General features: G+C 43.1%; 1 long non-coding RNA gene across 2 annotated transcripts; it reads right to left on the bottom strand.

Annotated features, from left to right (window-relative positions):
- Positions 1 to 549: 549 nt before the first annotated feature.
- LOC306815719 lies at positions 550 to 7681 on the bottom strand. 2 transcript variants are annotated; one of them, XR_013777450.1, is made up of 3 exons: positions 7534 to 7681; positions 5885 to 5975; positions 550 to 675 (listed from the first exon to the last, which is right to left on the bottom strand). It is a non-coding gene; the product is annotated as an uncharacterized lncRNA (long non-coding RNA). The 2 variants fall into 2 exon arrangements; XR_013777451.1 differs by lacking the exon at positions 550 to 675 and adding an exon at positions 4273 to 4638.
- Between the last annotated feature and the right edge of the window lie 2317 nt (positions 7682 to 9998).

Genomic DNA, 9998 nt, shown 5'->3' with positions numbered 1-9998 from the left:
TGGTGGAGATGTGTGGGCTGTGAAAGTATTCAAGGATTTCTGTATTTTCACACCTGAATATTGTCACAAATTTAATAATGCCTCTTCTGCCTAATGCAAACTGTTTAAATTCATATGAAGTTCAAAAAACACACCTATAATTATTATCATAAAAATTTTAATTTTGCCACAATACTTGCTTCAAATGTGCACAATTTCATATTAGAGGTACTGGGCTTCCACCTCGTACTGAAATATTTTAATTCAAAGGATAAACCAAGAGGCTTGAAGAAAAGAATGGACCAGATGAAAGCCTCTCTAAATACCATACAAGTCCAAATGAGCAAAGGAGTTATCAACAGTGAAATTTCTTTATTTTTCAAGTTCAATACTAACTTCTTTCTACTTCTAAAACTTCCTATACTTCTTCCATCTAATCCTACATTTTCAACAAATAATCAACTGCTCAGTTCCAATGTAAACTACAGTTCTATATTAACCTATATAATCCTAAAAGCCTAATCTCAAATTTGAAAGAAAAATCCAGAGGTCACTGGTTTTTATGGCTGAAGCAGATGTGTGGTGCCAGGACTCCACTTATTGCTTGTCAAATTCAGATATTCGGCTCTGAATATGGGACAGCTTTTTGTGGAGGTACTGGCACCTGCTCTTCATTTCAGAGTAGCTGGGGCTACCCTGTGAAGGAGAAAGCAAAAGAAAATTAGGGCATGCAAACATTTCTGCAGAGTTTAGAATCTGATGTCCTTTGCTTTAAAAAAGCCTTGAGCCACACTCAGCAGTAACCATGGCCCTGCAGGTCTGGTGCCACACATACCTGCTGTAACTGCTGATACTCTGTCAGGATTCGATGAAGCAGCATCTTCAAAAAGTAAAAAAAAAAAAAAAAAGAAGAACGTTTCACTCCAACCATAAAATGCAAACCTATGCAAAACACTAAAAGAGCCCTCAGTTTGACTGTAGAGATTTTCTTCCCTGTGAGCCACCACTCTTCTGGGAGCTTGGCAAAAACCAATCCCCAGCTCCAGCATCCCCCAAGATCTGCAATTAAGCCTCTCAATAGGGAACAGAAGGAGCACATGCTCCAAGACTCTGCTTGGGACACACCTCACCTTACTCTTTGTTCACAGACAGCTCAAACAGGGTGTTTTGGGCAGGGTCTCACAAAAATCAGACCCAGCCCAAGCAGTGTCTGAGCACATATGCCAATGCTGCAGTTTCCCTTTGTCTCACTGAGCAGCTCCAGGGAATCCAAGTCATTGCTGGGATGAAACACACTCCTCACAGTTTTATCTTTCTTTACCTGATAGGCTTCAGACCCTGGAATCAGACTCTTCCATTGCTCATAAAACTGTGTAAAATCTTTGTTGATCTTATCAATCTGAAAATGTAAATTCCTGTATTCCTCATACTCTGCATTGAAGTCATCCTTGTAGTGCTGGCGTTGCTCCAAGGAGACTATGGCACTGTATTTTCTAAAGGAAAAAAATGGATCATTTTTCTGTGAGTGAACTCTAAGAGAACATTCTAATGTGTTCCTATTCCATAAAGCACATGTGTAGTTTTGCAGCAACCACGTGGCAAATGTCAAACAGAGACTCCCAAGGTTCGAGTTAGTTGCTCTGGGACTGACTGTTTCTACAGGCAAGTTCTTTGCTTTAAGAGGATGTAGTCAGGTCACTCCAGAAATCTGCCACATTTCTATGACACTTAGTTACTAATAGTTTATATTGTAGAGGTTTCCTTCATTAGCAAGTGAAGCACATTTAGAAAATATTGGCACTTCTTTCAAATATCAAATGACCAACAAAGACCACAACTTCAGGAAGAGAATAAACATTGCTAAGCTATATTATCTTTCTATATAGGAAAAACTTTTAAATATACATTTACTTTTGAGAACCCATCTGAAATACATTTTTGGCAGGAACTGAATTTATGGTTCTGGTTACACAGAGTTGAACTTATGAGCTCCATTGATGTCTGCCTGTCTAACAGCAAAGCAGAGTTCATGATAATATTTGATTCTTCTAGTGGACAGCATTTACAAAACTGAGCCTTGATCAGAGGTGCTTGTAATGCAGCCATTAAAAACAAACTCTGTATAAGTCTGAAAGTGCAACTACAAAACACAAACCACATCAGCTCCTAACGAGGGTAAAACTCATTAATGCCTGAAGCCTCTGATGGGTGAAAAATTTTCTTCATTCCCTTCTCATTCAAATAAAAATGAGTGAGGTTTACCAAGCTCGTGATACAAATCCAAGAAGAAGTGTCAATGAGAATAACAGACACCACTTCCCAACACTGACACACCAATGCTTCTGCTCCTCCTGGCCTGCACACCAGCTTCTTTTGAATGACAAAAACTCCCTCACACGGGAAAAAATCCTTGTAAACACCCTGAGATTAATTGCTACAAGCATTAAAACATTAACAAGTTGAAATTCAGTACCAGGACAGAGAGCAGCTTGTGCCAGGGATGCATCCCAGGCCAGATGCACCTGACTGCTGTGCTGGTGTGTTCTGAAATCCACAGATGTCTTTCAACATCTGGGGAGGTACTAGAGAAGAAATAGCCTGGACTTCTGGGTTCTGCCCAGTGACATTTCCTGGCAAGAGTCCTTGCACAGGCCTCACTCAGCTGCTCCCCTGCAGGACCACCTTGCCCTCAGCCTTCCCACGGAGCATCCCTGGCTGTATCCAATGTGACCCAGGGCCCTGCAGTGCCTGCTCCAAAGGGCACAGCTGCCCCAGAGCCCCAGGGCTGCAGGAGGCCTGGGTGCCCTTGCCAACATCACTGCTCTGACAGCAGCTGGCAGCCATTCCAGTGTTTGATACCACACACACACAGTTCTGCCTCCCCTCCTGCACTGCAAATACAAGGGGGGGATGCAGCACCACTGCTGCAGCTGACCCTGAGCAACTGCACTGCAGGAAGGGAGGGCCAGCCCAGCCTGAACCCACCTCGGTGTTCATTTCAGCTCTTAGCCGTGCAGGGCCAGCAAAACCTTCTCAACATCATCCTTTCAAAACTGGGAAGAGCTTCACAGGGCACCCACTGCGAGTCCAAGGCTCAACTGCTCTTTCACTCACCTCAAGTAGTCTGCTTGGGTGTTTGTGGCAGAGCATGTGGAGACAATGGAAGTTTGTTTTCCTTCTCCTGCAGAAAAGCAGAATTTTGACACTCTTCATCAGGAGATCTTTCAAAAGCCAAAAAATACCCACTGGATGGTCTTGTAAAAGTCCTTCAGAGCTTTGTTCTCACAGTAAATTACTCAAAAAAGCTCCAAAAATCAATAATGGGGCACACAGAATTTTCTCTCCAGTGGCCAGTTCTGGGCTGTAGAAAGAAGGCATGGCCACTTTTCTCTACTGCACTACCATGGTGTAAAGCCCAGCTCAGCTTTTCTGTTTTGAATGCATGAGGTGGCATCTCTACAGCCATTCCAGTCATGCAGCAGCAGATGCAGTTTCACAAAAGACAACAGCTTGAGATAGACAGAGGGGGAGAGAGAGTGATGAACATGGAGGTTCTAAAAAGAAAGAGAGAAAAAGCTGGAGTTCTTCTCATGCCATGTTTTTATGGCCACTTCCTTGTCCATTCCAGAGGCCCAAAGTTCCCATGAAACAAAGTTTGGATGAAAATTTTCTGCACTCTTGTCAGCAGGAGAGTCACAGTATGTTCAATACAACCTGTAAGAAGAGCTTTGCTGTGAGCATTTCATTTCCAAAAGTGCATTTGCTCTCATGGCTCAGTCAGCACAAAAGCTGCAGCCTAAGCCCCAACTTGAAACACAGTCCAGATTTTTCCTTCACCAGCTGCTCTGAATTTTGTGGCTCCTGAAGAACAATGCTCACATGTTTTTAGACTCAAGCAAGAATCTTTTTCTTGCTGTAGAGACTGTGTGTAAGGAAAAGACACTTGCATCCCTTCCAGCCCGAGATCTAAGAGCAGCTGTGACCATCTGTACCTGTGGGTACTCAAATCTTGGGCAGTATAAAGGTGGTACCTCCAGAGCCACTTGGGGACCCCCACCACTGACAAGACCAAGGGTGAAGATGGACTGGCTGGACCACAGAGAATCCATGTGGTGGTGATGTTTTCATACCTAATGTTTCTCTCTTCTCTACACCCCACCTCTCTTCTCTTATTCCTTTCTATCTCTCTGGGTTGCATTTACTGTTAATAACATCTGTACAATTGAAAAGGATCTCACTTGTTGCCTAATTCAGGCAGAGGCTGTCTGAATAACCAAATCTTTACACCACAGTTCTCCAGGGAGGAGTTAGGAAAAGCAGCATATTAATACCTTCATCGAAATCCAAAGGATGTGACTGCTTCAGCCTTCCCAATTCATTTTTCTCTCCGTTTGAATTGGAGATCTCCATCTGCTCCATGGCAGGCTCTGGGACTCTAGAACTCTGGAACTTGTTGTTCTGGTGCACCTCATGGGTGCAGGGGGAAATGGAGCCAACCCTTGGAGACATGTTCTGATTACAAAGGGCTGTGGAAGGCAGCACCCAGGAGGAAGAGAGACCTCCAGCTGCTGGCTGGACGTGACTGGTGAACTGCTGGTGACCAATTCGCCTCTTCTTGCTCAGCACAGGACTGGTGAAGTCAGAAGCCAGAGGCCGTTTCTGCATCAATAACAAAATAATTAATTCATTAATCTATCATCAGGATCAGGATTTGCTCCCATTTGTAAAAAAGGAGCATTTCTGAAGTGCCAATGGTTAAAAACAAATTTTCCTTAAATAAAAAGATCATGCATGTTCTATGTCATTCCTACTTTCTCATCAAGACTTCAAGTTTGTAGCTAAAAGGCTTTGGTAGAAAGACACTCCCTTCAGCAGCTCTATCTAAGGCTTCCCCAAAATGGGGAGGTCCAGTTGTTTTTTTTCTAGCTCCCAATTCATGCTTGTACACAGCTCTTGCTGTCACACATACACATATGATTTACTAAAGAGTCTGTTTTAGCTGTCTCCCTGTTAAAGACAAGATCAGTGCATCACTGACACAACCCAGGAGTACAGGGTGTTGTGGTTGGTTGTGAATTCTCATCAGGATGATGAAAAAAGACATCAGTCACATGTCAGGATAATCTTGTGCTTTTAGGTGCAGTTGCCTTCACTCCAGCAGCCACTCCACTCTTTAAACTCAAAAGCTGATGGCTAAAATATTCTTTACTTTATACAAGAGACTTTCACAAGTGGTGACTTATGAGCTCTTCCATTTTCTTCAGTTCACTTCCATCTCTCAGCTCCTCCCAAGGACCTTCTCAAAGGTGCTGGCTCACATGGCACAGCACTCGGCCACAAGCTCCTCACTCCCACAGCAAAATCCAGGACTGAGGATTGAGTAGAACAGGACAGCCATGCTGTTCCCAGGCAGGGCAAAGGAGGAGAGAAATTAAGGCAGAGAAGGGAGTGAGGGAATATCACACTTCCCTAGATCCTGTGCTGGTCCTGTCACATGGATAGTGTAGATCTGGAGTAAACAATGAGAATGAAAGCAAGAGAGAGGGAAAAGGAAGCCAGAGGGCCCCATCTGCCCCACCCTTTTATGTACAGCAGCCTCTTATGTACAGTAGTCTTTTGACCCAGTTTTGTCATGCATGCAGAGCCAGCCCTTTGAGTCCTTCTGCAGGGAATGAGTTGAGAGTGGGGACTGAGCTCAAGTCTCCAGGCAGAGCAGAAAGTTGGCTCAGGACAGTGCTGCTGCACCCCTGCAGGATCCTCTCTTCTGATCACAACCTTCCTGCCAAAGCAGTCAGAATGCCTGAGGCACAACATGCTTTGGCCTGGTCACATCACAGCTTTTACACCATCAGCAGAGGGCCAAACCTTAATACACAATAGAGAATGTTAAAAATGCAGCAAATACCTGAGCAGGTCTTGCTGGAGCATGTGTCTCAGAAGGTCCTGGAGATGGTGCTTGCCTGGTGCTGGTGGGGTTCTGAGATGGAGTTGATTTGCTGTGAGGGTGGTGAAACATTTCATGTTCCAAGGCCTCAATATCAACAGTCATAGTTCTTTTGTTTCAGGTTATACAGACATTCAGTGTCAGGAGCCAAGGAAACAGCATGAAGCTGATTTGAGGGAGCTTTAGGCTGGATATCAGGAAAACATTCTTGCCCCAGAGAGCGCCCAAGCTCTGGAACAGGCTCTCGTGGCCCCTGGTCACTGTAGCAGGAGCTCAAGAAGCATTTGGACAACAGTCTTGGGCACAGGGTGTGATTCTTGTGGTGTCCTGTGCAGGGCCAGGGAGTTGGACTGCAGGACCCTGATGGGTTGCTGCTGACTCAGTATATTCTAACAAGTGAGGCTTCATCTCCCAGGGTGTTTGTTCTGAAGAGTCTCTTCTCCTTCCTCTAAAGACTGAACTTACCTAGCAAGTATCACCTTCAACTTCTCCCTATCCATTTCAGTGTAGCCAGGCCAATCAGTCTGAAGGGTCTGAAACAGATGTTCCTTCAGACTGAAGGAATTATCCTTTAGATTCAGGTTGGCTACCTACAGGTAGACATTTCAGAAAACAAACCTTTATTATGGTTGCTAAATGCAAACTACAGAAATCCAGCTGGTTCTGAACACCTCTTTGTGTTCACCCAACTGGAACTGAACAATATCCTTTGACACAGAGAGGATTTATTCCTCTATCACATGAGTTTTAAGCTGAATCAAAGTATCACTGATTGGAAACAAGTGAGTATTCATATTTCATAAGTGTTCCTTTCAAAACAACATTTAGTGCCACAATGTGTAAGCAGAGCTGGTCAGGCCCAGTGTCCCTCCCTCTTCATGTGGCAGAGCCAGGGTTCATTCCTGCAGAGTCCTTCTATGAGAAAGTCGTGCTCTTGTCTTGTTCTATTCCTTTGACAGTAAATGAGGTTCATATCTTTCTCAAGACAAATACAAAATCTACTCAAAAAGGTAAAATGAGGTAGTAAAACCTCAAGACCACTGATATGAAGTGTGCTGGTTTAGACTTCATCACCTGACACTGCTGAGAGTTCCTGCTGAGATGGAGACAGGAAAATCTCCATCAATTTGACTGCTACAACACATTAAATAACTCAACAACACACCACCATCATCTCTCAAAATCTGCCCTTTTTCTTTCTTTGAAAACATAATAAACACTGATATTGCTCTGGTGGTCTCTGTTGATGTCTGTCTCTCATTATAAAAACTGCAAAGTAACAAATATACCCAGAATCAAGAATTCATGTCTTAAAAGCACAACTAATATTGTGTTGGGAAGGGAAGCAAGTATGTGAATCCATTTAAGAAGCAACTCTGTGCATCCAAAACTGTGTCCATCTGAATTATCCCCCCGGACGTTGCTCATAGCAAAAGAGGAAATATTCTGATGATCTATGAATGTTTGCATAATTCAACAACAGCCATGTTGAACAGGAAATATTTTAAAAGGAAAGTTTCTTATTTAAACAGTGGAGGAACAAGTAAAATTAAGGATAAAAGAACAACGTGGCGGAAGAAAATTGCTGGAGCCAAACTGCACAATCTCACCTGCTGGAGGATCTTGCCAAGGGTTCCCTTGTCCTTTTGCATGACTCCATCTCTCTGCAAGCGGGCAAGTAACTCTGGCTTCTTGTACGTCCTCAGAGCAAGCAAATGAATCACCCTGTCCCTGTAGGGTCGGCGATAAACAGCAGTGCAAGGACTCTCTTCACTCTCTGCTGGCTTCATGGCTGTTTCCTTCTTCTCAGGTGCACAATGTGAAATGTTTGGTTGGGCTCTTATGATGTCTACTTGTTTTCCAAAGGAAATGAAAACAGAAAAAGGAATGTCATAAGGGGAATTTGGGAGAATGCAAGCAAGTTGATTTAAAATTATGATGGAATTCTTTGAGACAGAGCTGAACTTGCATATCCTTGTGGATCACTGTGAGGTCAGAATATTCTCTGATTCTGTAACAAAGCCCAATCCCTGACTGGCACTACGTGGAGCATGTTGCAAGGGCACCCTCTACCCTACCAGCAACCAGACCTGTCTCACCTGAGTTCCTCTGTGCCAGGCCAAAGCAAAATTTGCCAGCCCCAGTTCCACAATTGTCTCACTACTGCCACTCTTCAATACCAATTGCTCAATGTGAAGTATTCCCTTAGGATCTATGCAAACTCTCACCAAGAATCACAGAAATCATCATTCACATGTGAAACAGCACATCCCTAATGAGAAATTTGTGGGTTTAATTTTGTCTCTCCAAAAAGACACAACACTGTCACCTTAAAATGCTCTGCACTAAGCTAAGGCAGAGCAAGAGCTGCACTTTCAGTGAGTGACCATCACTGAGCCTCCAATGCAGCCAAGAGTTCAAGGAGAAAGCCATCCTTTCCCAATTGCTGGAATTTATAGGCATGGGCTTCCCTTGAAATCCAATGCCTGAGTACAACTGAATTGGCCAGAGCTCAGCTGACAAACCAGGTGAGAGTGGTTCCCAAAAAGATCACAAGGTTTGGGCAGCACTCCAGGCTGGGATTTATCTGGTACTAAGGAAGCACATGCTGGAGTGAGCTCCAAGAAGAATTTCAACTGCAAAAGCTGAATTTTGACTCGAACAGGCACCAAAACCCTTTGTGTTTTCCTCAGCTCTAGATGCAATTGTTTGCATAGGTGTGAAATGGAAACAGTTTACCTCAGGTTACTCAGATGTAACAAATTTGGATTGTGTCCTGAACTCATTATTTAGTCTAGAATGTGCCACCTTGGAGCTCAAACATCGCTACAATGTCTACTGGCATAAGCATACTTTTTAACAAAAACAACCTACTGCCATCCAACTGCTTCATTCTGAAAACAAAAGTGGCTGGCAGGGAAGCTAAAAAGGTATTCATCTGAAATTTGCCTGAACTTTTAATGCAATTGAAGTATTCACTTGCAAAGATCGCAAAAGAAATATTCAACAGTCTTCTAGAAATCCCTCAATTTTTTGCTTGTGAGAATGTCACTTGTGACTTGTGCTTGTGAGAGTGTCATTTGCACGAAGTGCTGCCTCAGCACAATTCCACTAATGTTTCTGTTTCAGTCATCAGCAGTGGCAGAGCTTAGGACAGGGACTGGGCATGAAGGGGAACTGGGAGTCACCTGAACTTTGCATCCTTTTATGTCAGCTTCATGAATGAGTTTGCTCTAAGAGCATCCGTGCATTTATAAAAGAATGGGAACAAATCACGTAAGATACCAAACACATCAACTTGGATTATTATGCAGCTTTTCATTGCTTGTTTAGCCTACATTTTCTCCTGGTTACTGAATTTAAATAACTTTGCAATTAATTGTTTAATTAATCATAGGCAGTGTGTTCATCTTAACCATTGTAATTTTCTGCCTTACAAAGTAAGTAGCTAGGTGTCTTTTGGCAATCTATTGTCAGAGTTGGATTGTTAGATCCCCAAAGTTTTCATTTTTCTAAACTAACCCTGATAACATTCGATAAACAAAGCCTGAAGGCTTCAAAATCTGGATACCTTGAATCTAAACTTCAAGCCCTCCAAGAACACATTGGAATGGCCAGAACATAAAGAAGAAACTAATAAAGACATTTCAGCCTCACAGGTCAAAAGAACTTTTGTGGGGAAAAAAACTAAAACAGACTGAAAAAAAGGGACTAATTTGCATGAGAAGGGAGAAATCAACATCCAATACAAGAGAGAACAATAAGTAGTAAATGAGGAGTGTGTATCATTTAGAACCAATGGACAGGAATTTCTATGTTTACTGAAAATATATCAGTAAGTGTAAATGCTTAGAAAGTGGCATGTATGTGGCTGGAGCTCTCCCCTATGCACCAGAGCTGGCAATAAAATAATGTCTACTTCCAATACTAAAAAAATAACTGCTCCTGGGTTTCATTTATCCTTACATTCTTGGTGACCCTGGTCTAAATATGGAACCATGAGGAGTGCACTCATTTTGAGCAAGAGCCATTCCCAGAGCATGAATTGAGTGGTGTCAGAGCAGGGGGAATCTCC

This window comes from Erithacus rubecula, assembly GCF_903797595.1.
Source record: "Erithacus rubecula genome assembly, contig: scaffold_200_arrow_ctg1, whole genome shotgun sequence".
Classification (NCBI taxonomy): Eukaryota; Metazoa; Chordata; class Aves; order Passeriformes; family Muscicapidae; genus Erithacus; species Erithacus rubecula.
The sequence above is the reverse complement of the archived record's forward strand: the minus strand, read 5'-3'. Positions and strand labels throughout refer to the sequence as shown.